Consider the following 27,535-nt stretch of genomic DNA (forward strand, 5'->3'; position numbering starts at 1 on the left):
CCGGGTCAGTTATGAAGACAAAGCTTCATATAGCTTGCAGTTTTGGAGCCTGAAAGTCCAAGAGCAAGGCACAAGCTGTCCCCAGGATCCAGAGGTTGATGACAGTTGTGAGTGCTGTCAGGGAGAGAGCACTTGGTGAACAGAAGTCAGAGAGAGACTGGGATCCTGCTCAAACTTTTATACAACTTGTTCTCATGAGACTCACTCCAGGAGGCCAACATTCTCTTCTGAGGATGGCCGCTTCCGTCACCTAAAGTTTTTCTATTTGCCCCCACCCCTGTCCTTATTGTTGCTTTGTTGTTGTTTTGGTTGGTTGGTTTTGGGGTGTTTGTTTGTTTGGTTGGTTGGTTTTTGTTTTTTTTACGAGACAGGGTTTCTCTGTGTAGCCCTGGCTGTCCTGGAACTCACTCTGTTGACCAGGCTGGCCTCAAACTCAGAAATCCGCCTGCCTCTGCCTCCTGAGTGCTGGGATTAAAGGCGTGTGCCACCACGCCCAGCTTAAAATGATTGTGTTTTATAAAGACAAGAGACAGTAGTCTCCTTTGAGTGTCAATATGGAATTATTTCCATAGATAATAATCACTAGTAGGTTGTAGTGTTCTCCAAAGCTCTTGTGACTCCCCTCACACTTCTTACTGAACGCCGTGCTCAAGAGACACGTGTGCCTTCTTTCTTCGTACAAACATTAATGAATCTTTTATAGAGGCAAAGTAGGGAATAATCAGATTTATCTTATAATGGAAGTGGTCTCCATTTGAAGAAAAAACATTAGTTAATTCCTTTAAAAGGATTCCTTCTGCAGGTTGGTTAAGTATTTTGCCAAACAGGCCTGAAGCCTCAAGTTCACATACCCAGTTCCCATATAAACAGCCATGCTTGGCTGTGTATGGATGGTATGAGCTCTGGAGAGGCAGAGGCAAGAGGATCCACAGGTTTTCTGGCCTGCAGCTCTAGCTTAATTGATGTGGTCCAGATTCAGTGAGTGACCCTGTCCTCGTTAGGGTTTCTGTGCTGTGATGAAGCACCTTGACCAAAAGCAAGCTGGGGAGGAAAGGGTTTATTTAGTTTATGTGTCCACATCATAGTCTACCATTGAAGAAAGTCAATACAGGAACTGAGACAGGGCAGGAATCTGAGGGAAGGGCTGATGCAGGGGCCATGGGAGAGTTCTTTTTTTTTACTGGTTTGTGCCCTCTGCATTTCTTAATCTGTTTTCTTATAGAATCCCAGACCTCCAGCTCAGGGATAGCATCTCCCACAATGGGCTGGGCCCTCCCACACCAGTCACTAAGAAAATACTGTGGCAAGTGCTGGAGGTGATACCCAGAGCGGGGCTCTCCCTTCTCATAGAGGAGGGAAGGGGAATGAGAGGAGGACCTGCGTGAGGAGGTACTGGGAGGAGAGGGGGCTGATATCGGGATATAAAGTGAATAAACAAACAAATAAGTAAAATACTATATAGGCCTGTCTTATGATTGTTATGGAGGCATTTTCATAATTGAGGTCCCCTTCTCTCAGATGACTTTAGCTTGTGCCAGGTTGATACAAAACTATCTAGCACAGACTCTGTCTTAAAAGTAAGCCGGAAAAACAATTGAGGAAGACACCCAATAGCAACATCTGGCACACGTGTATACAAATACATACGTAAACTCACGTGCACACAAGCGTGAACATAAACACACACACACACACACACACACACACACACACACACACACACGCACGCAAGATTCTTTTTAGCTGAGCGACATTTTTTTTTTTCTGGCCCCAATGAGTTCTGTAGATCACATGCTCCAGCAGGCAGAAAGGAGACGCAGCCAAGAAGGGCCATGTGCAGTGTCCCAGCCTCGGGGAATGCACTTTGGAGAGCGTGTGGGTGAGGCTATTTGGGATGAGATCAGGGATCAGTGATAAAGCCTCCTCACAAAGCCAGAGCTCCAGGGCTCAAACAGTTGAGGGATCCTTATCCCTCAAGCTAGGATGTTGATGAAGGTGGACCCATTATAGAAAAACCACAAAGAAAACAAAAAAAGACTCTGGTAATAAATATTTTGTGGAGGTATCAGAGACCCACAGGGAGGCCCAGTGTCTGATCTTTCTGTTCTGGCTATTAGAACATGCCTTCCTAATATGTCAGAAACAAAAACCAAGTTTCTATTATTCTCTCTTTAGGCTTCTGAAAAGACTGGACAGGAACACTGAGACAGGCAGGATTTTGTCCGTTCCTTCAGGTCAGCTTGTCCCGAGCAGGGTACTTAGCAAGGGTAGCTGTTCGGGGAGAGATGGTTAAGGCACGTGAATCTACCTTGCATTTGGACACAGGAGCAATTGAGGGAAAAGAGGCATCTCTGGTCCCCTGGGAGAGGGATTCCTTATTTTAAAAACATTTTTAATTTATGTGTGTATGCACTGCACACATGCCTGGTGCTTGCAGAAGCCAGAACACCTTGGATCTCCTGAAATTGGAGTTACAGATGGTTGTGAGCCACCATGTGGGTGTTGAGAATTGAACCCCCCAGTCCTCTGAAGGAGCAGCCAACCAGGCACTTCTTTAGAAAAGAGCAGAAGTGTGTGTGTGTGTGTGTGTGTGTGTGTGTGTGTGTGTGTGTTTCTAGACCAACTTTGTGATTACTTAATAGCAATTTGACAGCAAAAGAGAAGCTTGATTGACGAGGGCAGGCACCCCTACCCTTTTCAGAACTTGTAAATTTACAAGTAGAAGAGGAACAAGAGAAAGAGAGTAAAGCTATTTTTTTTTTGAACTCAGCAAAAATTGTATGCTGTGCAGTGATTTATCAGTGTGCAGAGGAGGCACGTTAAAAGACTAATTGCCGGCTGTTTATTCTGGAAAACTGTGTGTAGTTAGAGTCGGGGCAGGGAGCTTTATTTCCTCTTACCTTGTTCACACTTCCATTAATGTTAATAGGATCATATATCCTAGGCTTTCCTTGGCTCGCTGCCCTGACATAAATGGTTGAATTCCTTGTTTTGGTATTCTATGTTCTTAACACCAACAGGGGGAAATAGAAACAGAATGTTGGGAGCTGAGTTATTTTATGTGCTTTGTGATAGACAGGATTTATTCACTGTGGTCTATGGCTGTTAGGATGATGTGTTCAGATGATCTGTGTCCTTGGGAGCTTTATAATTTGCCCGAGGTGGGCCATTCCTGGGATGCTCACGTACATTTTTTATTTAACGGAACAACGTGATTCTTGGTCCTGGTTGTCTGGGTCCTTATTGTTGTCTGTGTTATCAATAGCTCTATGGGTTTGTTCTTCTCATTGTGGACTCCCTGAAGGCATTTGTCAGGAAATCTTTTGGTACACATGGACCCAACTTACTGGGGGAAGGATTTAATTCTTGAGGCTATTGTCTCAGAGACCATTTAGCCAAATGAAACAAATAGCAGCTGAAACTCTGTTGTGTTTCTAGTTTTGTCCCTACTCTGTGTGGAAGGTCCGAGTCAGATCGGGATGTAAGGAAATCGGGTTGAATCAGAGTGCTAGGAATTAAGGAGACTTAGGTGATGGAATCCAGGGCTTAGCTGGCATATTCTGCAAAAAGCCAGAAATTAAATATAATGGTCATTGGGGACCGCATATGGTATCCAATGTGTATGGTATCTTTCTAATTTCTAGCAGCTGTAAGCTGTCATTCCAAGCTAGGTGTGCAAGGAACAGTTTGAGCCCTGATCTAATAGATTTCTCTCATCTTACCATGAGTAAGAAGAATATCCTGGCCTCCTCCTTCCCCAGTGTCACAGAGTTAATGACTAACAGAGTGGGGTTGGTGACATATCATAAAGTCACCTGTGCTGTGACTCCTAGTTGGTAAAGAAAGTTGTGTCTAGCCCATATCCAGGTACTCTATTTAGGGTTGAGGATGCAAATCATGTATAACAAAATCTCATCTGTGGATCAGTGTCGCTGGTATTGCATGTAGATAAGAAGACAAAGTGGAAAGGGGCCTGCACAGATGAGTAACTAGTGGCGATGCGCCCAACGGCACTCCTGCCTGCATCCTTTCCCTTCCTCCCACACTTAGGTTTGAGGAGCCACTCTTCAACCCCAAGGAAGGGAACAGATGCTTAGCTTCCCCTGCAGCTGCTGCTTTCTTTGGGGGCACGTCATCTATGCAGGTGTAGATAATGAGGCTAAGGAACTAAGATGAAAAAATGGTTCAGCCAGTCCCCCTCCCCCATAACTGTTCATTTGACAGTTGCGTCTTAGCACTAGTTTATTTGAGCAGTGACATTGAGACGTGCAACCCTGCAAGCGAGATCATCTTCTTTTTTTATTTTTTTTTATTTTTTTTTGGTTTTTCGAGACAGGGTTTCTCTGTGTCGCCCTGGCTGTCCTGGAACTCACTTTGTAGACCAGGCTGGCCTCGAACTCAGAAATCCACCTGCCTCTGCCTCCCAAGTGCTGGGATTAAAGGCGTGCGCCACCACGCCCGGCGAATGCGAGATCATCTTCTAGTGTTGTAAACATTGACGGAATCTGGGGATCACTAAACTGTCTTCTCTCATGTCACAGATAAAGAGCACAGGGCTGGGATGCTGTGTACCTCATTTTGAAGAGTTCCACGGTGAGAATCGTATATAATTAAGAATTATAGACTTATCTAAAGTTCATTGTGGCTTGCAGAGTAATACACATTATCTATTTAAATTCTAACAGTAGCTCAATGTGATTGGTGTGATTTTCCTTCCTGTATAGTAGCTGAGGAAGTTAAATCTGGAGAGGTTAAGTAAAAATTGCCAAAGATAATCCTACTTGGTTAGTGGTAGAGTCAGGATTCACGCTCAGCCCGAGGGCAGTCTGTGCTTAGAATCATGCCCTCCAGCTTGCCTAAGTGTTTGTGTATACTCTGCTTCACCTTCTCTGTTAGTCTGTGGGACCCTGTGGGCAGGGACCATAGCCCCTTCATTAATGTTGTCTCATTCTGACCATCAGTGTACAGTTTGCCCAGCCATGTATAGATAAGCGGGCTAGCAAGTCTATATTTCTTTCAGTGGTTGCTACTCCTCGTAACAAGGAGATAAGGACTCAGAGGCTGAGCCAGCCCCATGTCCAAGTCTTGTGGTGTCTAGTCTTTTCATGAGGCAGAAACGTGAGCATGGAGACCTGGGCCAGCAAAGCTGATGGATGACTCCACCGCTGGCTTTACCATGTTCCTGATACTTACTTACTTGTAGATTTATTTGGATAAGGTCTCACTCCGTGGACGAGGCTGGCTTCCTGCCTGGGTGTCTGGAGTGTTAGGATGACAAACCCGCACTGCTCTGCCCCATGCTTTCTGAGCACTTACAAGAGAGAGAGTGTGTGCACAGTGAGCTCTACTGAGCATCAAAGGTTCCTTGAAGGCGTGACAGCCTGGCTGGTGCCTCGGGACCTGATGAAGTTTGTGTGGGCAGCTGGGAGGTTCTCTGTGCCTGTGTGGGAGGTTTACCTTTTTGCATAGCCATTTAAAAGATGTGATTTCGAACTATATTCTGAGGCATCCTGGGGTTTGTGGGCCAGAGAACTAAGGAATTCTGCAAGAGAAATGAGACATGGATTTTACCCCATGCCAAATAAGGCCTAAAACAAATACCCTTGCAACATAATTGATTTAGTTCTGACAAATAGGTGCAACCAGCTCATTAAATGCACAGGATCTTGCAATGCCTTCCTTTCTCCTACTTATAAAATTTGAATGCTTTGTGTGATGGGTTGAATATGTTCTGTATGCCCTTGGTGACATGGTTCCTGCCTCTGGGACAGGGCCAGCCATGAGTGTCCCTGGCTGCCATGGGCATAAGGCTTGTTTGTATAATATTGTACATATTATTATGTTCCTCTGAGGAACGTCCTCCCTGTTAATGCTAATGACTCCATGATAATCTTAGACACTGTATGAGTCTGGGAGGCAAAGGTGTGGCTAATGTCTCAGCAAAATGGTAGATGCTGAGCATTCACAACAGCCCTTAAGGCTGTGGAAAAAGAACTCTAAAGACATGAGTTCAAAAATATATAATCTCTTAAATATGCAAAAATATAAGGATGCAATGTGAATTGTTTAAGGAGCTTCACAGATCTAAAGGAAGAGAGGCAGCTACACTAAGATCCAGCTTGTGAGAAAGATACAAAGGCAGTCAGATTCCTGAGTTCAAGGTCAGCCCGGGACACAGCCAGTTCAGGCCCAGGTATGGTAGATTTGGTAATTTCAGGATGGGGTCCCTCCAAGGTAGTTTACAGGCTGTACTTTAACAGAGACAGAAGATCTCTGAATTCTTTTGCAATGTTAAAAGAAAATGTGTGCTTGCTGTCTCCTAAGGATTAAGGGGCTGGGATTACAGGATGCTGATTCCTAGGGTAATCAAAAGGGAACCTGGAGTAAATAACTGATCTGTAAATAAAAACAGGGCTTTTGGTCTGCATGAGATGAGCTAGCAAGAAAGTGATAGCAGTTTTTTAGAATTTTTCTTGAGTGAGAGCTGAGCTGTCTGGATATCTCTGGAGAGAGAAAACAGCTTTTTAAGAATTTTTTCTAATAGGATTTCTGATTTTAGTTGGAAAATCCATGGAGAGCAAGCATAGCTCTTTTAGAAATTTTTGTAGCTCTTCAGGAATGTTTTCTAACAGGATTCTGACTCGGTCAGAATTACTGTTAGAATTTTTCTAACAGTAATTCTGATTTGGTTGGAAGACCCAAGAATTTTTTTCTATAGCAGCTTTTCTGACTATTGTCAGAAAACCCATGAGCTATCCAGAGAACCTTTTAGAATTTTTACTAGTAAAGAGCTGTCTCAACAGTTTTTAGAATTACAAGAAAAAGCTGTCTAGAGCAGAGCAGAGCAGAGGAGAAAACACACACACACACACACACACACACACACACACACACAGAGAGAGACAGAGAAAGAGACAGAGAGAGAGACAGAGACAGAGCAACTGACCAACTTGGACCCACGATCTGACTTCGAGTCATTTGTTTTTGCTGCCCCCAAACACCACTCTATCTCCAAGGAACCCCTCTCCAAGCTGAGGCTGGTCCTTGCCAGCTTGACCCATGGGCAAGTGGCACTATTAGGAGCTGTGGCCTTGTTGGAGGAAGTGTGTCATTGTATAGGAGGGCTTTGAGGGCTCCTAGTGCCCCATGCTCCACTCAAGTGTGGAGAGAACCTACTCCTGGCTGCCTGGGAAAGTGTCTCTTGCTGCTGCCTTTGAATCAAGATATACAACTGTCCAGCACCATGTCTGCCTGCGTGCTGCCATGCTTCTCGCCATGATAATAATGGACTGATCTCTGAAACTGTAAGCCAGCCCTAATTAAATGTCTTCCTTGATAAGAGTTGCCTTGGTTATGGTGTCTCTTGACGTCAGTAAAACCCTAACTAAGACACTTTACTCACCTGACAATGGTAATACCTATTTTCATGTACTAAAATATATAAATGGTAATATATAGTTAAAACATGTTTACTAGTTTGTTGAGAATTTCTTACAATGTGTTTTGTTCATATCTATCCCCACTACCTCATCCACTCTACTTTGTGTGTCTTTTTAACAAACTTTAACAAGACTGATTTGTGGTACCCAAGTATTCTTGAATGTGTGGCCTCCTGCTGGAATATGGTTGGAGTACCAGCGGCTATGCTCTTAGAGAAAATTGATTCTTTTTCTTAGTGTTCTGTTGTTGTGAAGAGACACCATGAACATGGCAAAAGAAAAAGAAAAGTTTATAAAAGAAAGCATTTAACTGGGGCTTGCTTCCATTCAGAGGTTTAGTTGATTGGCATCATGGCAGGGAGCATGGTGGAACCCAGGCAGACATGGTGCCTGAGGAAGTAGTGGAGAGTTCTCTATCTGGATTGGCAGTAGGCAGCAGGAAGGGAAAGATCTTGGGTTTACCCTGAAGCCCACCTCCTGTGACACATTTTCTCCAACAAGGTCAAACTCCCAATCCTTGTCAAGTAGTGCCACTCCCTAATGATCAGCTATTCAAATATATGTGCCTATGGGGGGGGGGCATTTCTATTTACATCACCACACTTTCCCTCTGCTGGAAGCTAAAAATTGCCAATAGCTCCTTTGTGCTCAACTCCTCCCTCCATGCTAGGATTTGGTCTGGCTTGGGTTTGTACATGTTTTCTGCATGCTATTGCAACTACTGTGAGTTCATATGTGCAGTTACCTTGTTATTGATTGCTTGTAGTCGTCCACCTTGTCTTAGTTGAAGTTTCTATTGCTGCAACGAAACACCATGAACAAAAAATAAGTTGGGAGGAAGGGTTTATTTAGCTTACACTTTCATATTGCTGTTTATCATGAAGGAAGTCAGAGCAGGAACTCAAACAAGGCAGGGTCAATGGAGGGGTGCTGCTTACTGACTTGCTCAGCCATGTGACTGGCTCAGCCTGCCTGCTTTCTTATAGATCCTGGGGCCGTAGCCTGGGGTTGGCACAACCCGCTGCCCCACCCCTCCCCTGCTCATCACTAAATGAGAAAATGCCCTACAGCTGGATCTCCTGGAGGCATTTCCTCAACTGAGGCTCCTTCTTCCCTGATGACTCTAGCTTGTGTCAAGTTGACAGAAAACCAGCCAGTTTTTCTGCTCCCTCTTCCAAAATCATCCCTGAGCCTTAGGAGAAGTGGGAGCAGTATATGTCCCATTGAGAACTGAACATCCTGCTCTCTCTCTCTCTCTCTCTCTCTCTCTCTCTCTCGGCCAGTTGCAGATCTGTGTGTTAATCTCCATCTAACCCAAAGCCTTAAAATAGATTTACAGATACTGTTCTAAAAATAACCACCTATCCAGATTACTGTTTTTATGAGAAGGATGACACAGACTTTGTTTGCCTTTCCTTGTGAAGCAGAGGTTCTCTATATGGCCACGGTCCTTGGATTTGAGTTCCTAGCTCTGAATCCTTTGAACTTAAACCCCTGGATTGGTTAATACTTATTTCGTATCACTTAAGGATAACCCACATTAAATAAAGGCAGCTTTATTAGGCCGTTGGAGGCAGGGCAGATTTATATTCCATTGTCAAGACTCTTCAGGGACTTAAAGGCAGAGATGGAGTGTGGAATACTCTATCATTTGTAGGCATTTGGAAAAATCCCTCAAGATAGGGAAACGTGTGAACATTTCTTCTTAAATACAGAATAGCTTGATGGCCTGCTCATGTTTCTTCTCATATCGCATTCAACCCTTGATGATGTTTTTGACTATATGAATAAGAACATCTCCCTCATTGATTGTTTCCTGCTAACACCTACCTTTAAACATTCCTTACTTAGTAACTAACCTTCTGTATAACTGTCTCAACGGCTTGGAGAGTTGGCTTAGCAGTTAAGTCTATTTGTTGCTCTTGCAGAGGACTCTGGTTCGATTCTCAGCACCACATAGCAGCTCGTAGCTGTTTGAAACTCCAGTCTCAGGAGATCTCATCCAATGCCCTTGCCTGACCTCCTTGGGCACCAGGCATGCATGAGGTGCACATAAATATGTGCAGGCAAAACACTTATATGTATAAAATAATAAAACTATTGTCTGTTTGTCTATCTATCTATCCATCCATCCTCTTACTATAACTGTAACTGTTCCCTTTGCTCTTCAGTGGCAATAGTTAGTAGTTGTCTTCACTAATAAAGGAAGGGGCTAGGGCTGGGTGGAAAGGATTATGGTCTGTTCCTGCCTGGTGTGTCCTGTTTTTGGAAGTGAAGACTCAGTGTCACCATGGAGATAGCTGTGTACTTTTTTTAAATTTGTTTGACTTTGTGTATTTATGTCGTATATGGGCATGTGTATATGTGGTATGTATTGGGCTGTGTGTATGTGTGTATGTGTGCATGCTCATGTGTATACATGTACATTTGCCATTGTGTGTGTGTGAGTAAGAGAACAACCTTAGGTACTGATCCTTCCCCTTCCCCATCACCTTTTTTGAGACAGGGTCTCTGTGCACTGCTGTGGATGCCAAGCTAGCTGAGCTTCTCCACCATCTGTCCTACCATAGGAACACTGGAGTTACAGATGTATGATACTGTGTCTGGCGTGACACGGGTTCTTGGAATCCAAACTAAGGTTTCCATACATGTGTGACAAATAAGTTACCCACTAGGCCGTCTATATACTTCTGGTCTGTTTATTTGTTTGTTTATTGAGATAGGGTCTCACTATGTAGCCTTGTGCTGGCCTGGAACTTTATGTAGACCAGACTGGCTTCTAACTCTTAGAGCTAGCTCTGCCTGCCTCTGCCTTCTGGGTGCTAGAATTGAAGGAATACAGCACCGTGCCCAGCAGCTGAGCTGCATATTTGTCCAGTGGCATGGAAGTTACTGACGTTGACCCAGTTCAAGCTAGAGACCTCTGAGTTTGTATCCGGCAGCATTCTCATACACACCAGCAGCAAGTGTTTTCAGTCTCACACATTTGTGAATGTAAAATCCATCTCTACTGCCCTCCCTGTGGCCCAGACCCTTTCTCTCCTTGTTCCAACTCCTGCCTCTTTTGTGTAGTCTTTCCTCCACACAGCAGCCAGAATTCTTGAATATTCCTTTAAAATAAGTTTTTAACTTTTTTCATTCCATCTATTTATTTTTGTATCTACATTTGTATGTGTTTGTGCATGCACCATTGTGATGGGGTCAAGTCAGGGTTCTCTGGGGAGGGGAGTCAGGTTGTCAGGCTTAGTGGTGAGGGCTTTAACCTGCAGAGCCATCTCACCGGCCCTAAGATCTTTTTAATTTATTTTTTAATTTATTTGTAAGGTCAGCATACACAAGAATGATTTTATAATACCATGATCGTCAGGGTCGTGTCCCCACACCTCCCTCCGGATTTTAGGGATGAGATTCAGGTCCTTGTTATTGCAAAGTAAGGGCTTGGCTGAATGGGCTCCTCTGTCAGTATTATCTCTTTAAAACATGAACTGAGTCACATCATTTCCCCTATTAAATTTGTTTTTTGTTTTCCGTTGCCCTTAGAATACAATCAAATTGTTTGTCGTGTTTCCCAAGGCCCTGCCTCCTCTGAACCATCCATCTTCATGTTGCGCTCAGTCTCTTCTTGTTCCCATGCGCTCCCACCTCTTCCTGCTGTTAGTCCTTGCACTTCCTGTTCCTTCTGCCCACACTCCTCCAACCCCCACCACCAACTTCCTAACAGGCTGACTCCTCCTCTTTCAGGTCTTAGCTGGAATCCTCCTTTGTCAGAGAGGCTGGCCTGCATTCTCATCTCATAGCCAGAAGGCAAGGGTGTTGAAGTCATGTTAAAACACATCTGAAGCTAGGCGTGGAAGTGCTTGTCTGCAATCCCAGCATGCAGGAAACTGAGGCAAGAAGGTCCTGAGTTCAAGGCCAGCTGAGTGTGGTGGGGTATTCCTGTAATCCCAGTTCTTGGGAGGTAGAGACAGGAGAATCATGAGTTCAAGGCTAGTGTCAGTTACATAACAAGTTCTTGACCAGCATAGTCTCACAAAGTGTGTGTGTGTGCACCCAAAAATCAAAAAACCAATAATCGAAAAACAAAACCCCAAAACCAATCAAATAAACAGACTAAAAAACAAACAAACACCAACAAGTCAGATTTGAACATGAGCTTTAACCCTTCCTGTGTGACTTTAGGCAAATTATATGACTTCTCTGAGCTTCATTGCTGTCTCTGCCCACTAGCAATCCTGTCTGCCTCATAGAATATTCTCCAGGTTAAGACACGGCTGCCTGGCATATGAGTGCTTAGTCTGCCTCAGAGCCACCACGAAGCCTTATTGTCTGTGCATGGAAGAATTCCTTCAAGTTGCAGCCTGCTTCCTGAAACTGGCTGTTGCGCCTGTGTGTGCTTGGCCCATAAGTGAGGGTGTCATGTCCCTGTGATACGCCCTTCTCAAGAGACACTTGCCTGGCTTGGAAAATGGTTCCCACTCAGTGCATGAGCTGTCAGACTGGGTGGGGCTCAGTATGATCACCTAGGAGTGTCAAGCACAGAGCTTTCATTGGGGCACAGAACACAGTTCCTGAGAGCTATGTGAGCAAACCTGGCAACACGTAGCTCCTGTCTTGTCAAGATGGATTGGGATGCTCTGTCTAGACAGTCCCTTCCTTTGGGAAATCAGTTGCTCTAGGTAGAGGCACATGGTCTCCTGTTAAGAATATGAAATGAGCCTGTGTGTGGTTGGGTGGAGGCTGCTGTAAGCTTGTGTGGATTGATGAGGTAGTGTGCAGGAAGGAGCTGCTGGTCTCTCACACATGGGGGTCTCTGGCTAAGGGTGGCAGCCTCCTCTTCCCCACATGCAGAGTCAGCAGAGTCCACGTGCTTGAGAAGGGAGGGGCTTAGTGATCAGACTTCCCAGGGCCAGTGGTTCTGACTCTGCAGGGTACCAGGAGGGACTGAAGGTAAGCTTAGAATGTACTGGGAAGGACCAAGCTCTGTGAGACTTGCTTGCTTGGCCTGATGGCCTAAGCTATTTCCTTGTGTAGGCAGGCTGCAGGAGCTTTAAGGTGGAAATTCAATAGCCTAGAGTTAAAATCCTGGTGCTGGTTAACATCAAAGCCATAGTTTGTTCATAGTAAATTGGGGGTAAAAGTGACTCCTATCCTATCTAATTGTTCTGCCGATTACATGATAGAATGTCATTGAATAGCTTAGCTTAGTGCCAGGCACATAACCAGTGTACAGCTAGTGAACATTCTCTTCTCGCTCCCTCTTCTTCTTATTAGGGAGGTAGTCCAAGGTGTTTAGCTTGATTCTTTTCCACCTCAGTGCTGAGGATTCAACCCAGGGCCTCACAGGCGCTAAGAGCTTTTGTTTTGTTTTAAGACAGGGGTGGGGTGTGGGGGGCATAGGGAGGCTCACTCTGTGACTCTGTCTGGTATAGAAGCAGGCTCACAGCAGTCTTCCTTCCCCAGCTTTCCAATGTGGAGACTACAGATGTGAGCCAACATTCAGGCTTTAGTTTGTGGTCATTCTCTCTGTCTCCTGGGACTCATGTTGTATAGGCTGGCCTCAAATTCACCTTGAACCACTGCTTTCTTGCCTCTCCCCAAGTGCTAGGATTACAGGCATTTGTCACCGTGCCTGGGTTATGTGGTGTTAAGGATCCAGCCCAGGGTTTCCTGCAACCATGGTAAGTAGTCCACCAGCAGGCTGCATCCCCATCCCAAGCCCTGGAGTTTGTGTTTGCGATGTGCTATACTGAGCTAAAGTTTGGTCTTGGTACCCTGAAGAAGTTAACCCGCCTCTCTGCGTTGGTATTCTTTTCCATCACACCAAGTTCACAGTTGCCATCTGCATAGAGATGGGGGCAAGCTTGAGATCAGCATCACTGCGGCGGCAAGTGTTTCGGATGCATACTGCCTTTCCCTCTGCTTTGAGTTTGTGAAATCTGGTCCCTTCCCTTTAAGCTTGTTAAGATTCTCCACTAGCTTTGTATGCAGCTGTGGGCAGGCAGGCAGCTTTGGCAGAAGGAAAGAGGAGCCTTTAAAGAGAAGAAAGACGACTGTTTCATAATCTGTTGGCACAGATCTGCTGCAGCCACACCCCGTGCTCCGCAGGGTCCCAGGTCCTGTTGCAGTCAGCATGCGCCTTGCTTTAACCTAAATAATCTCAGAAAGCAGTTGCTGTGAAAGGCGGCACTGAATGCAGAGAGGGTTTTTTTTCCCCCTCTGCACTCTGGGAGGAAGCTGGCTCAGGGATTTTTAGCTGCAGAAGGAGGGGCATTCGGGCTTGGACTGCAGTCCTGCCTCGCAGCCAGGGGTTTTCTGGTTTTCATTAAAATTCTTGGGCTGTCTTTGGAGATTGCTCCATTGGATATGACTGTGCTGTAGCTGTGCGTGCCGCTCTCTCAGCTTCACCCCCATCAAATACCAGTGACCCCGAGGAGGAGGAGGAGGAGGAGAGAATAAAAGGTGGGAGACAGCCTGGCAGAGGGGTCTGCGGAGGGGGACCCCTAAACTGTAAAGTTTGAGTTTGCTGAGTCCCAGATACATACAAGACAGCAGCCACGGCCAAGCTGGGGATGGGTGGGTTGCAGCTAGCTCTTGAGGGCAAACGGAGATCTCCGTTAATGTTAATGAATCAGTTCTACCTGATACTTCTTTGAAGGTGTTAATACCTTTGTGTGCCCAAGAGGGTCTGGGTCAGGGTTTGGGCCAGTTCTCTGAGGGTGCCAGACTTTTTAAAATGTTAGTTTCTGGGTGCTGAAGTTATCTCGCTTGGGAGGGAACCCCACACCTGGAAAGCTGGGTGACCTGTGATTCTGTGGTTAACTTGCTCCGGGACCTTGTACCAGTTAGGGTTCCAGCCTGGACTTGCTAGTGTGCTTCTGAGGATTAAAGGAGACAAATTATGTAAAGCTCTTGGCAAATCCTATATTCTCAACCACCACAGACGTTATTATAAATCGGGCTAGATTTGACCTGTCACTTCGGCTTGCCAAGCCGTATCCCAGTTCTGTCATCTGAAGCCCCCCTCCCAGCTTTATGCCACTTATGAATTTGAGGCAAATGAATTCCCTGGGGCAAGATGGAAGTCTTCTTACTGGAAAAACATATGAAGCCATATTATTGGGTTTCCCAGGAAGAAGTTTAAGATGTCAGATAGTTCATCACTAGGTAACTTGGTGGAAGGAAAGGGTTTTTCTTTAATCATTCTTGATGGATAGATTTTGAGAAAGCCATTTTAATTGATCTTGGGAATAAATATCCTCCAATGATACCCTCAAAAGAGCATCCCTGACGGGGGCTCATCCGCCTTCCCGTAAACTGCAGTTCTAGGCATTCTCATTGTACCTTTATCTGTAAACCCTGCGTTTTAGTTTCGGTGGATGGTTCACAAGAAAATCAAGGTAACCTGAAACAAAACACAAGACTAAGGAGCGCTTTTAAGCTCGAAGATTAAAATGAAAATGAAGTATCTGTCGTTCAGTTAATTAGATGGAAATCATTGATTCCCTAGAAACAGCGTTTACGGTGACTCTCCTGACTTTGTGGTTATCATTCCCTTCCTTTTCTTGGGTTTAACCAGACCTGGTTGTATTATTTAAAATATGCTGCGTTTTCTTCTTCTGTTTTGTTTGTTTGTTTGTTTGTTTGTTTGAACAGAAGCAAGCACAAACCTAAATGGGTGTAACCCTGGGTCAGTCCGGTTCTTAGCTCCTCGGGATTGTGGAAGGTTCCAAGGAGAAAGTAGGAGACATGGAGAATAAGTGTGAGGGGTATCCAAGAGTTATAACCTGGTCAGAGTGGACTGCTCTCTTGTTTGTAGTTTCCCTGACTTTCCTTCAGCTCTTAGGAGTAGCTCAGAGTCAAACTCCTATAAGTTAAAGTGAGAGCCATCCCTAAACCCAAACAGGCATGGAAGAGTAGGTGCACAGCTAACTCTCAAGTCAAGAGCAGAGAGCAACCTGCTCCCCCGCCCACATGCATTCTTGCATTCTTTGTCAGGTTAAGGTAAGTATGCAGTAGTACCCAGCGACTGCCCTGACCTCACAGTGGACCCTAAAACCAGTCAAGCATCAGGGCTCAGATTTCCTGGAGACAAGGTGGGAAGAGGACAGGTTGAGCAAGCACACACATAAATTTAGAGTGTAGGACATGGTGTGGGATAACTGGCTTGGCTTCTGAAACAAGTTAATGACATTAAAAAAAAAAAAAGAAAGAAAGAGTAATGACTTAAGAATTATAACCAGAGCTGGACTCAGAAGTGCACACCTGTAGCTCCAGGCATTCGGGAGGCTGAGGCAGAAAGACCGCTTGAGCTGAGGTAGTACAGTCAGACTCATCTAAAAGAAAGAATATAGCTGACAGGAGTATGTGAATCTTTCTTTGGTTTGGGATACAGTGTGAATTCACTTGCTAGGACTGCCATAGCAAAACACCACAGGCTTGGGTGGCTTAAAGAACACTTTTCTCTCAATTCTGTAAGTAGGGAGACCACTGTGAAGGTGCGCGGATGTCAGTTTCCTCCAAAGCCTTTTTTTTTTTTTTTTTTGTATACCCTTCTAGAATGGCCCTGTTTCTGTGTCCTAGTCTCCTCTTCTGAAAAGATCCCAGTCAGATTGAGGCCGCTTTAACTTCCTTACTTCTTTAAAAGCCCTGACCCCAATTATAGCTCCATTCTGAGGGCTTGGGAGTAGGTTAGTGCTTCAGTAGGAATTTGGGGGATTGCGACACAGTTCAGCTCATAACATATAATCCTATTTTTAAGAAGGCATTAAAAAAGATTTTGGGGGAATTTTTATCACAGATTGTTAGGTGATAACTATGAGTTAGTGGTATTTTTAGGAGTGATAAGAGTATTTTGAAGGAGAGGTGATATACTAATGGGCTTGGAGAGGGGTCCATCAGGTGCTGTGAAGTAGAATTAAAGAACGTTTAAGCAAAGGTATGTGATCGATTAAGTTAGTGTGCCAACTACTTGACAGTTGTTGAGCCTACATAGTGGGTGTAAGAAGGGTCTCCTTTTGTATTTGAAATTTAGTAATCAGACATATAAAACGGAACCGTGACACAAGAAAGGACTTACTGCCAGTGGAGTGGCTGGTAGTGACCACCTTCAACATGCCTGTACCCTGAGTGCTTTCCAACCTGATTGGCTTCTGTGTGTGGCAGTCATAGTGGGGGCCTCCTGCCCTGGAGACCTACTTCTTGTCTATCACTTGATGAAGAGCATCCTCTGGGAGCATCTTTTAAGAAAATGAATGGAATATGAATTCCTATAATCCCTTGTGCTTGAAAAGTGCTTTTAGACTTGATTTATCTTTTGCCTAGCACATTACTTACTTCTCCAGTTGCTGTGATAAAATACCCAACAAAGGTAACTTCAGGTAGGAAGGATTTATTGTGGCTTACCATCGGAGGGTACAATCTCTCTCTGCAGGGAAGTCATCATGAAGGAAGCCTCGGGCAGCTGAGCACCAGTGTCAGTGGTCAGAAAGCCCAGAGCAACAAATGTTGGCATTCTGCTAGCTTTCTTATTCTGTCTGGAATCCCAGCTCACTAGATGGTGTTGCCCACATTCAGGGTCTGTCTTTTGTCTTTGGTTAAACCTTGCTGGAAACACCCTTATAGACATCCCAGGAGTGTGTTTCCATGGTGATTCTAAACACGGTCGCTTGACAGTGAGGACGAACCGTCACACCTAGACGTTGCAGCCTGTGTGGAAGTGGTTTTCTTGTATTGCTCGCTCCATTGTCGTCTTGCTGCTGTGGAGAAGGAAGCCAGGAGAAGGGTTCTGGTTTCTCAGCCTTTGCATGGAGCCTATTTGCTTTTCCCCTGAATGACAGCTTATGGAGGGAATCTTTTCTTCATCTGCCCTTTCCTGAAATTTCATAAAATCTTTACAGTGGTTGGTGAACTGAATCATTTCAACACGACAATCAGAATCCTTTAGTTCTTTGACGTTTTGTTGAATTACATTGTTAGGATATTTCTCTCATTTTTCCCTTCTCTCTTTCTTGGGAGTTTATTTTATTCAACTCCAGGCCTCTTGGACCAGTCTACCAGAATGTTCATAGCTTCTCTCTCCTATCTTCCACATCTTTCTTTTGATTTTGTTTTATGCATTTCATCATGTTTATTTTCTAAACCTTCCATTGCATTAAAAAACTTTCTGTGGTTTTGTTGACATTTTCTAAGGACTCTTTTTATTCTTACAGTATTTTCTCTTAAACTGTTTTGTTTATTTCGTGGTTACAAGGTTTTAAAATTTTTCTTGTGTGTGAATGTTTTGCATGTATGTATGTGCACCTGTGTGTGACTGCTACCCCCAGTGGCCAGAAGAGGGCATTGGATCCCTCAAAACTAAAGTTAGAGGTAGCTATGGGCCACTGTTCCTATTGGGAACCAAACTCAGGTCCTCTGTAAGAGCAGCAAGCACTCTTGGCTCCTAAGCCATCTCTCCAGACATCTCTAAGCCATTTGATTTATTTATTAATAGTAATAATAATAATTGTTATTATAGTTTTTTGAGATAGGGTTTCTCTGTGTAGCTCTAGAGTCTTGGAACTAGTTAGGTAGACTAGGCTAGCCTCAAACTCACAGAGATCTGCTGCCTCTGCTTCTTGAGTGTTGTGAAGGCTTGCACCACCTCCACCTGACTTAATTATCTTAATGAGAATATTAGCAGCATCTTTCCTTGTTCTCCATGTAGTATCTGCTTTTTTTTTTCCCTCAAGTACTTTTCCTAAGAAGTCACTCTGAAATGTGACTTCTTGGCTGTGTTTCTCCAGAATAAGTGTGTGTGTGTGGCTGGGGACATGGGAGTATTAAGATCTTGACATTATAGTAAGTGAAAGAAACCTCTCAGTAAAAACCTCTTAGAATATGACGTCATTTCTAAGAAATGACTAGACTAGACAAACTGATGGAGACTGCAAATAGATTAGTAACTGCCCAGAACTGGAGGCTGGAGAATGCAAAGTGACTGCAAATGGGGATAGGGTTTCTTACGGGGAGATGAAAGGGTTCTAACATTGATTGTGATATACTTTTAAAATGTTGGATCATATGTTTTAAAAAGATCAATTGTGTGGTACATGAATTACATTTCAATAAAGCGTTCAAAAAATGTGGTCAGAAAGTCCGAACATAGGATCCTGATTACTAGCTCTGGTCTAACTGCAGGGAGATCGCCGTGGGTTCTTTGTGAGGACCCCTGATGTCAGCATCTTCAGGCTTTCCTTGGCTGCTTCCATTTCATTACAGAGTGAGAGTCTACCCGACAATGTGCCGATAGATGGGGGTGGGGGGTGGGGTGGGGGGGTGGGGGGGCCTATCCATTGTACCGTAAGTAGCTATAGCAGTGTGCTGCCTACCCTGCCTCTCTGGGGACTCCCAGGCTGAGACATGCTGCCTTCCTACTGTGGGGAATCCTGATGATGTCAAACGTAGAGAAGAGGAACAGCGTTCTCTTTGCTCGGGTACTTTTGTTGCCTCTCCAGCCTTGGCTGGATGCTCCCCAGTGCCTAGGCCTCCAGAGTTTAGTCAGTGAGGAGGGAGCCAGAGATGTCCTTGGGCAGCTTTGCCGTGTGTTCTTAATCTTGGCATCCTAGCTACCGCCTGGGAGGAGAAGGGCCCGAGCCCTGTCCATTATGAGGATCTGGGCGTTTAAACAGCTGAGTCTTGACTTTTCCCGAGAACGTCTCAGGATTCAGATTTCCCCAGTTCATCTCTTCCCAACCTCCCCAGATTTGACAGCACCATTCTCTTCTCTCATCTGTGTCTGTACTTGCAAGGTTTCGTTAGTAGAAGGGAGAAAAAGAACACTTGACTGAGTTTTTATATAGTTTGGGGAATATGCAAAGTTAGACACAGTTCTGTGAGCCAACTTGGCTCCCCACTTTCCTTTTCACTCTTGCCTCAGCCTATGCCAGTCAACTCTCCGACCTGATTTTATTTATTCACTGGTGTTCTTATTTGCCTGGGAGGCTGTCTGAGCTCTTCAGGACATGGGGGAGTCTTCTTAGGTTCACATCCCTCTCTTGCGGCACAGTGAGGAGTCCTTGCTTTTCTGCCTCCTCAGTCTTCTCAGCTCAGCTCTCATTTACAGGATTGCCTGCCTGCCTGCCTGCCCGCCCTTTGCTTGCCGCCCTGCAGCGTGCCCACCTGCCTGTGTGCTCCATTGGCCTGTGGAGGGAGACTTGATCTCATTCTTCTCTGCCTTGTGACTACAGTGCCTCTTTCCCTGCACACCTTTCTTAACTGGATAATTCAACATTGTGCTTGCACGGTGGGACAGGCGGATGTACACTGGGGCCTTATCGTTTAAAGGCACTACCGTGTGGTAAATATGAAACAGCAAACTGTGCTTTGTGGGCTTGTTACGAAACACCATTCTCTCTGTGTCCAAGTCTGATTTTTTTTTTTTTAAACTCAGTCAGCAGGTTGGCGAAGAGGGAGGGGAAAGGGTACTTTCATGAATGTAAACATCCTAACAGGGATGTGCTGAACTCGGTCAGACAGGCATTAATCTTCCTCCCGTGATAGAAAGGTTGGTGTCTGCACTCCACTGTCCTATAGAAAAGGACATCATTTATTCCACGTTGACAGGCACAGTGCGTTCCTGTGCTTTTTCTCTTTGGACAAAACATCAGGAGAGTTTTGGAAATCACTGAATGCATTCTTGAAAAAACCCAATGTTAGAGTCGTTATCTGTGTGAGGTCCTGTGCGAAATGAAAAACGTAACCATGAAAGGATAACAGCGTGTTGTCTCTTAAAGTATGTTCTCATAAATGTTAGACGTCTCTCTCAGGAGGGAAGGCATAGGGAGCTGCCAGTGGAACCCACTTGGAGTGCTGGGCTGGGCAGCTGAGTGAGAACAGAGGCCGAGTAACCCGCTACACCTCTCCACGGGGACACAGTGAGGTAGGATCGAGTTTGTCATGGGGCTGTGCCAAGACCGTACGAAAGAGAGAACCACCAGTTCCATAAATATTCAGCTAGTAGTAGGAATTAGGGAACAGAGGAGTCAAATTCAGTTTTCAGGCTTTAGGCTTGTGTATCCTTTTCTATTATTATTATTATTATTATTATTATTATTATTTACTGGCATGTCTCTGATCTCTTACCTTTGACAACCTTATGTGAAAGGCAGACTTAGGAATTACTTACTGGGAGATAGTGTTTTGTGGAAATGGTGTCATGCAGTTTCTTTAAAGACCTATGACATCAGAGCACTTGTATGTTGTTTGTTTTGGAATTTGTATTTGCCTGACTCCAGGAGTAGTCTATTGGGAGAAAACGTGATCCCAAACAGATTGCTATCAGATTCACCTGCGAGTATTTTTCTCATTCATTCAATCATTCATTTTTATGCTGGAGATTGAAAACAGGACCATGCACATGAGAGGCAAATGCCTCAAAACTTTTAATTATAAGAAATTTGGGGGCTGGAGTATAAACCAGTAATTGAGTTCTTTAGCATGTATAAGGCTCTGGGTTTAGTTGAATGAGGGAAAGAAGGATACAAGGAGGAAAGGGAGGAATGGAGGGACAAAGGGATGGGGAAGGAAGAAAATTTCAAAATTTAAATTTGAGACAGAGTCTCCCTGTGCAGCCCAAGAGAGCCTAAGACTTGCTATGTATACGAGACTGTGGTCAAATTTCAGTGAACTTCCTGCCTCAGCCTTTCCAGTGTTTTGATTACAGATATACTTCATACCCAGCTGGGGAACTTCCTGCCTCAGCCTTTCCAGTGTTTTGATTACAGATATACTTCATACCCAGCTGGGGAACTATGTTTTCACATAATTAAAAAAAAAATCTGTGTAGCTAAATGGAAGAAATCTTTGTAATAGTCTAAATTTCACTTCTGATTTTGGTAAGCTTCCTGTCTTATTTTAAAATTATAAAATAAAGCATACTTATGAAAATGCAAAAATACAGAGAGAAACAACAACAACAACAACAAAATACCTCAGTAAAAAATCAAAAGCCCTGTCTTTTAGGGCATGTTGGGCAGGGGTCTTACTGTGTAGACCAGACTGGCCTTGAACTCAAAGAGATCTGCCTGCCTCTGCCTTGCAAGTGCTCAGATTAAAGGCATGTGCCCTGTCTCCAGAATAAAACCGTGTCTTCTAAATAGAAGTTAGCAAAGCAGACTTTTAATCAGGAATTCTTGGAAAGGAATCTAGCAGGTTTGCTTCCTAGTTACATGGTACCAGCATTTCCTGGTTTGATATAGGACAAATCTGCAGCTGTTGTTCTTATTTAAGATCAAATTGCAAACTGCTTAGTTAAGGGCCTACAGATGTGCTGAACTGTGTGTGGGACTATGGGCACTCTAATACAATATAGAGAATGTGATCTATCTTTCTGAGCTTATTGTAGAAGCTGGCATTTACAAAGTCATTAGAGCCAAGGAATTATTATTTATAGAGCACTGGCTATGTGCCAGGTACCATGGTGGATGTTTTACCAAAGCACCTCACTAAGGAGACTTTGGGGTAGGTAATACTATTTTTACCTTCTAGATGGAGGAGCCAAGCGTTGGAGAGTGACTTGCTCAGGACCCTCCTGCTAGTAAGAGGGACAGAGTTTAAATTCCAGCCCTAATCCATCTGAATTTACGGCTAGGCCACCTCTCCTGCTGTTGGTGGCCTGTAAGCATCTTAGATTTCCTAAAGTGCTCTTCCTTCCATTCTGATACTTGAATAAGAGAGTAGTTTTAAGATTTGATATGGGGCTAGAGCGATGGCTCCACAGTTAAGAGTACTGACTGCTCTTCTAGAACCCAGGTTCAATTCTGAGCACACACATGGAAGTCTGTTATTCCAAGATTCGGCACCCTCACACAGACATATATATAAGTAAAACACCAATGCACATAAAATTAAATAAATTATTAAAATAAAGATTTGATATGATCAAGAGCTAAAAGTGTGCGGTTCATATGACCTGGCCTTGTGAAGTTTCAGAGGAGAGGCCTGGAGGACTCTGGGGGGAGATGACATTGCGTGAAAGCAGGAATACCAGGGACAGGCAGTGGTCCGATAGAGAACGATGTAGCTAGGCAGTGTGGCCTTATGCTGCCTTGTGACAAGCAGGTCAGGGATGAGAAGAGCTGCCTAGGAAAAGCCACTTCCTAGAGCATGAGGCCACTTAAAACCTAAGATAGTTAGCAAAGAAAAATCTGCACCGACACGTGCTTTCGTTTTCATCTTAGTCTTGTTCAATGTAAACCATCATTTAAAAGTCTTTCTTTCCCAATCTGTTGGTGGTCTCTTTGTCTTATTGACGGTGTCTTTTGCCTTGCAGAAACTTTGGAGTTTCATTAGGTCCCATTTGTCAATTCTCGATCTTACAGCACAAGCCATTGCTGTTCTGTTCAGGAATTTTTCCCCTGTGCCCATATCTTCAAGGCTTTTTCCCACTTTCTCCTCTATAAGTTTCAGTGTCTCTGGTTTTATGTGAAGTTCTTTGATCCATTTAGATTTGACCTTAGTACAAGGAGATAAGTATGGATCGATTCACATTCTTCTACATGATAACAACCAGTTGTGCCAGCACCATTTGTTGAAAATGCTGTCTTTCTTCCACTGGATGGTTTTAGCTCCCTTGTCTTTACCTATCCTAAATCAGATAGGGGACTAATATCCAACATATATAAAGAACTCAAGAAGGTGGACTTCAGAAAATCAAACAACCCCATTAAAAAATGGGGCTCGGCGGGCAGCAGACAACCGGCCACCATCCGGACCAGAGGACAGGTGTCCGCCTGGCTTGGGAGGCGGCCTCAGCCTCAGCAGCAGCAGTCGCCATCTTGGTTCCGGGACTCAGCAGAACTTAGGAAATTAGTCTGAACAGGTTAGAGGGTGCGCCAGAGAACCTGACAGCTTCTGGGACGGGCAGAAGCACAGAGCCGCTGAGGCAGCAGCCTGGGCGGGCCGCAGACAACCGGCCACCATCCGGACCAGAGGACAGGTGTCCGCCTGGCTTGGGAGGCGACCTCAGCCTCAGCAGCAGCGGTCGCCATCTGGGTTCCGGGACTCCGCGGGACCTAGGAAATTAGTCTGAACAGGTTAGAGGGTGCACCAGAGAGCTGGACAGCTTCTGGGACGGGCGGAAGCACAGAGCCGCTGAGGCAGCAGCCTGGGCGGGCCGCAGATAACCGGCCACCATCCGGACCAGAGGACAGGTGTCCGCCTGGCTTGGGAGGCGACCTCAGCCTCAGCATCAGCGGTCGCCATCTGGGTTCCGGGACTCCGCGGGACCTAGGAAATTAGTCTGAACAGGTTAGAGGGTGCACCAGAGAACCGGACAGCTTCTGGGACGGGCGGAAGCACAGAGCCGCTGAGGCAGCAGCCTGGGCGGGCCGCAGATAACCGGCCACCATCCGGACCAGAGGACAGGTGTCCGCCTGGCTTGGGAGGCGGCCTCAGCCTCAGCAGCAGCAGTCGCCATCTTGGTTCCGGGACTCAGCAGAACTTAGGAAATTAGTCTGAACAGGTTAGAGGGTGCGCCAGAGAACCTGACAGCTTCTGGGACGGGCAGAAGCACAGAGCCGCTGAGGCAGCAGCCTGGGCGGGCCGCAGACAACCGGCCACCATCCGGACCAGAGGACAGGTGTCCGCCTGGCTTGGGAGGCGACCTCAGCCTCAGCAGCAGCGGTCGCCATCTGGGTTCCGGGACTCCGCGGGACCTAGGAAATTAGTCTGAACAGGTTAGAGGGTGCACCAGAGAACCGGACAGCTTCTGGGACGGGCGGAAGCACAGAGCCGCTGAGGCAGCAGCCGGGGCGGGCCGCAGATAACCGGCCACCATCCGGACCAGAGGACAGGTGTCCGCCTGGCTTGGGAGGCGACCTCAGCCTCAGCAGCAGCGGTCGCCATCTTGGTTCCGGGACTCAGCAGAATTTAGGAAATTAGTCTGAACAGGTTAGAGGGTGTGCCAGAGAACCGGACAGCTTCTGGAACGGGCAGAAGCACAGAGCCGCTGAGGCAGCAGCCTGGGCGGGCCGCAGATAACCGGCCACCATCCGGACCAGAGGACAGGTGTCCGCCTGGCTCGGGAGACGGCCTCGGCCTCTGGAGCAGCGGTCACCATCTTGGTTCCAGGACTCCCTGGAACTTAGGATTTTAGTCTGCACAGGTGAGAGTCTGCACCACAGAAGCTGACAGCTTCTGGGAACTGCCAAAGCAACACAGCTTCTGAGAGAGGCCCTGTTTTGGGCCTTCTTCTTCGACCAGGAGGAGGTCCAAAAACAAGATATCTGCACACCTTCCCTGTAAGAGAGCTTGCCAGCAGAGAGTGCTCTGAGCACTGAAACTCAGAGGAGAGAATCTGTCTCCCAGGTCTGCTGAGAGACGGTAACAGAATCACCAGAAGAACAATCTCTAAACAGAGTCAACTATAACTACTAACTCCAGAGATTACCAGATGGCGAAAGGTAAACGGAGGAATCCTACTAACAGGAACCAAGACCACTCACCATCATCAGAACCCAGTACTCCCACTTCGCCCAGTCCAGGGCACCCCAACACACCCGAAAACCTAGACCTAGATTTAAAAGCATATCTCATGATGATGGTAGAGGACATCAAGAAGGACTTTAATAAATCACTTAAAGAAATACAGGAGAACACTGCTAAAGAGTTACAAGTCCTTAAAGAAAAACAGGAAAACACAATCAAACAGGTAGAAGTCCTTACAGAAAAAGAGGAAAAAACATACAAACAGGTGATGGAAATGAACAAAACCATACTAGACCTAAAAAGGGAAGTAGAAACAATAAAGAAAACTCAAAGTGAGGCAACACTGGAGATAGAAACCCTAGGAAAGAAATCTGGAACCATAGATTTGAGCATCAGCAACAGAATACAAGAGATGGAAGAGAGAATCTCAGGTGCAGAAGATTCCATAGAGAACATCGGCACAACAATCAAAGAAAATGGAAAATGCAAAAAGATCCTAACTCAAAATATCCAGGAAATCCAGGACACAATGAGAAGACCAAACCTACGGATAATAGGAGTGGATGAGAATGAAGATTTTCAACTTAAAGGGCCAGCAAACATCTTCAACAAAATTATTGAAGAAAACTTCCCAAATATAAAGAAAGAGATACCTATGAACATACAAGAAGCCTACAGAACTCCAAATAGACTGGACCAGAAAAGAAATTCCTCCCGACACATAATAATCAGAACAACAAATGCACTAAATAAAGATAGAATACTAAAAGCGGTAAGGGAAAAAGGTCAAGTAACATACAAAGGCAAGCCTATCAGAATTACACCAGATTTTTCACCAGAGACTATGAAAGCCAGAAGAGCCTGGACAGATGTTATACAGACACTAAAAGAACACAAATTCCAGCCCAGGCTACTATACCCTGCCAAACTCTCAATTACCATAGATGGAGAAACCAAAGTATTCCACGACAAAACCAAATTCTCACATTATCTCTCCACGAATCCAGCCCTTCAAAGGGTAATAACAGAAAAAAACCAATACAAGAACGGGAACAATGCCCTAGAAAAAACAAGAAGGTAATCCCTCAACAAACCTAAAAGAAGACAGCCACAAGAACAGAATGCCAACTTTAACAACAAAAATAACAGGAAGCAACAATTACTTTTCCTTAATATCTCTTAACATCAATGGTCTCAACTCCCCAATAAAAAGACATAGACTAACAAACTGGCTACACAAACAAGACCCAACATTTTGCTGTTTACAGGAGACACATCTCAGAGAAAAAGATAGACACTACCTCAGAATAAAAGGCTGGAAAACAATTTTCCAAGCAAATGGTATGAAGAAACAAGCTGGAGTAGCCATCCTAATATCTGATAAGATTGACTTCCAACCCAAAGTCATCAAAAAAGACAAGGAGGGGCACTTTGTTCTCATCAAAGGTAAAATCCTCCAAGAGGAACTCTCAATTCTGAATATCTATGCGCCAAATACAAGGGCAGCCACATTCATTAAAGAAACTTTAGTAAAGCTCAAAGCACACATTGCACCTCACACAATAATAGTGGGAGACTTCAACACACCACTTTCACCAATGGACAGATCATGGAAACAGAAACTAAACAGGGACACACTGAAACTAACAGAAGTGATGAAACAAATGGATCTGACAGATATCTACAGAACATTTTATCCTAAAACCAAAGGATATACCTTCTTCTCAGCACCTCATGGTACCTTCTCCAAAATTGACCACATAATAGGCCACAAAACAGGCCTCAACAGATTCAAAAATATTGAAATTGTCCCATGTATCCTATCAGATCACCATGCACTAAGGCTGATCTTCAATAACAAAAAAAATAACAGAAAGCCAACACTCACGTGGAAACTGAACAACACTCTTCTCAATGATACCTTGGTCAAGGAAGGAATAAAGAAAGAAATTAAAGACTTTTTAGAGTTTAATGAAAATGAAGCCACAACGTACCCAAACCTTTGGGACACAATGAAAGCATTTCTAAGAGGGAAACTCATAGCTCTGAGTGCCTCCATGAAGAAACGGGAGAGAGCACATACTAGCAGCTTGACAACACATCTAAAAGCTCTAGAAAAAAAGGAAGCAAATTCACCCAAGAGGAGTAGACGGCAGGAAATAATCAAACTCAGGGGTGAAATCAACCAAGTGGAAACAAGAAGAACTATTCAAAGAATTAACCAAACGAGGAGTTGGTTCTTTGAGAAAATCAACAAGATAGATAAACCCTTAGCTAGACTCACTAGAGGGCACAGAGACAAAATCCTAATTAACAAAATCAGAACTGAAAAGGGAGACATAACAACAGATCCTGAAGAAATCCAAAACACCATCAGATCCTTCTACAAAAGGCTATACTCAACAAAACTGGAAAACCTGGACGAAATGGACAAATTTCTGGACAGATACCAGGTACCAAAGTTGAATCAGGATCAAGTTGACCTTCTAAACAGTCCCATATCCCCTAAAGAAATAGAAGCAGTTATAAATAGTCTCCCAGCCAAAAAAAGCCCAGGACCAGACGGGTTTAGTGCAGAGTTCTATCAGACCTTCAAAGAAGATCTAATTCCAGTTCTGCACAAACTTTTTCAC

General features: G+C 44.8%; 1 protein-coding gene across 4 annotated transcripts in view; it reads left to right on the forward strand.

The window, feature by feature from the left end:
• Positions 1-27,535, forward strand: part of Rab30 (RAB30, member RAS oncogene family) — a 102,899-nt gene that overhangs the window by 22,156 nt on the left and 53,208 nt on the right. The window contains exon 1 of one of the 4 annotated variants that reach the window (XM_006508293.4): positions 338-13,898. The exons of the other annotated variants lie outside the window; for them this stretch is intronic. The gene's annotated coding sequence lies outside the window, so the exon portion shown is untranslated. Of the gene's footprint in view, positions 1-337; positions 13,899-27,535 lie in introns of those variants that run through there. 4 annotated transcript variants of the gene reach the window in all.

The sequence above is a fragment of the Mus musculus genome, chromosome 7 (genome assembly GCF_000001635.26).
Source record: "Mus musculus strain C57BL/6J chromosome 7, GRCm38.p6 C57BL/6J".
In the NCBI taxonomy this organism is placed as follows: Eukaryota; Metazoa; Chordata; class Mammalia; order Rodentia; family Muridae; genus Mus; species Mus musculus.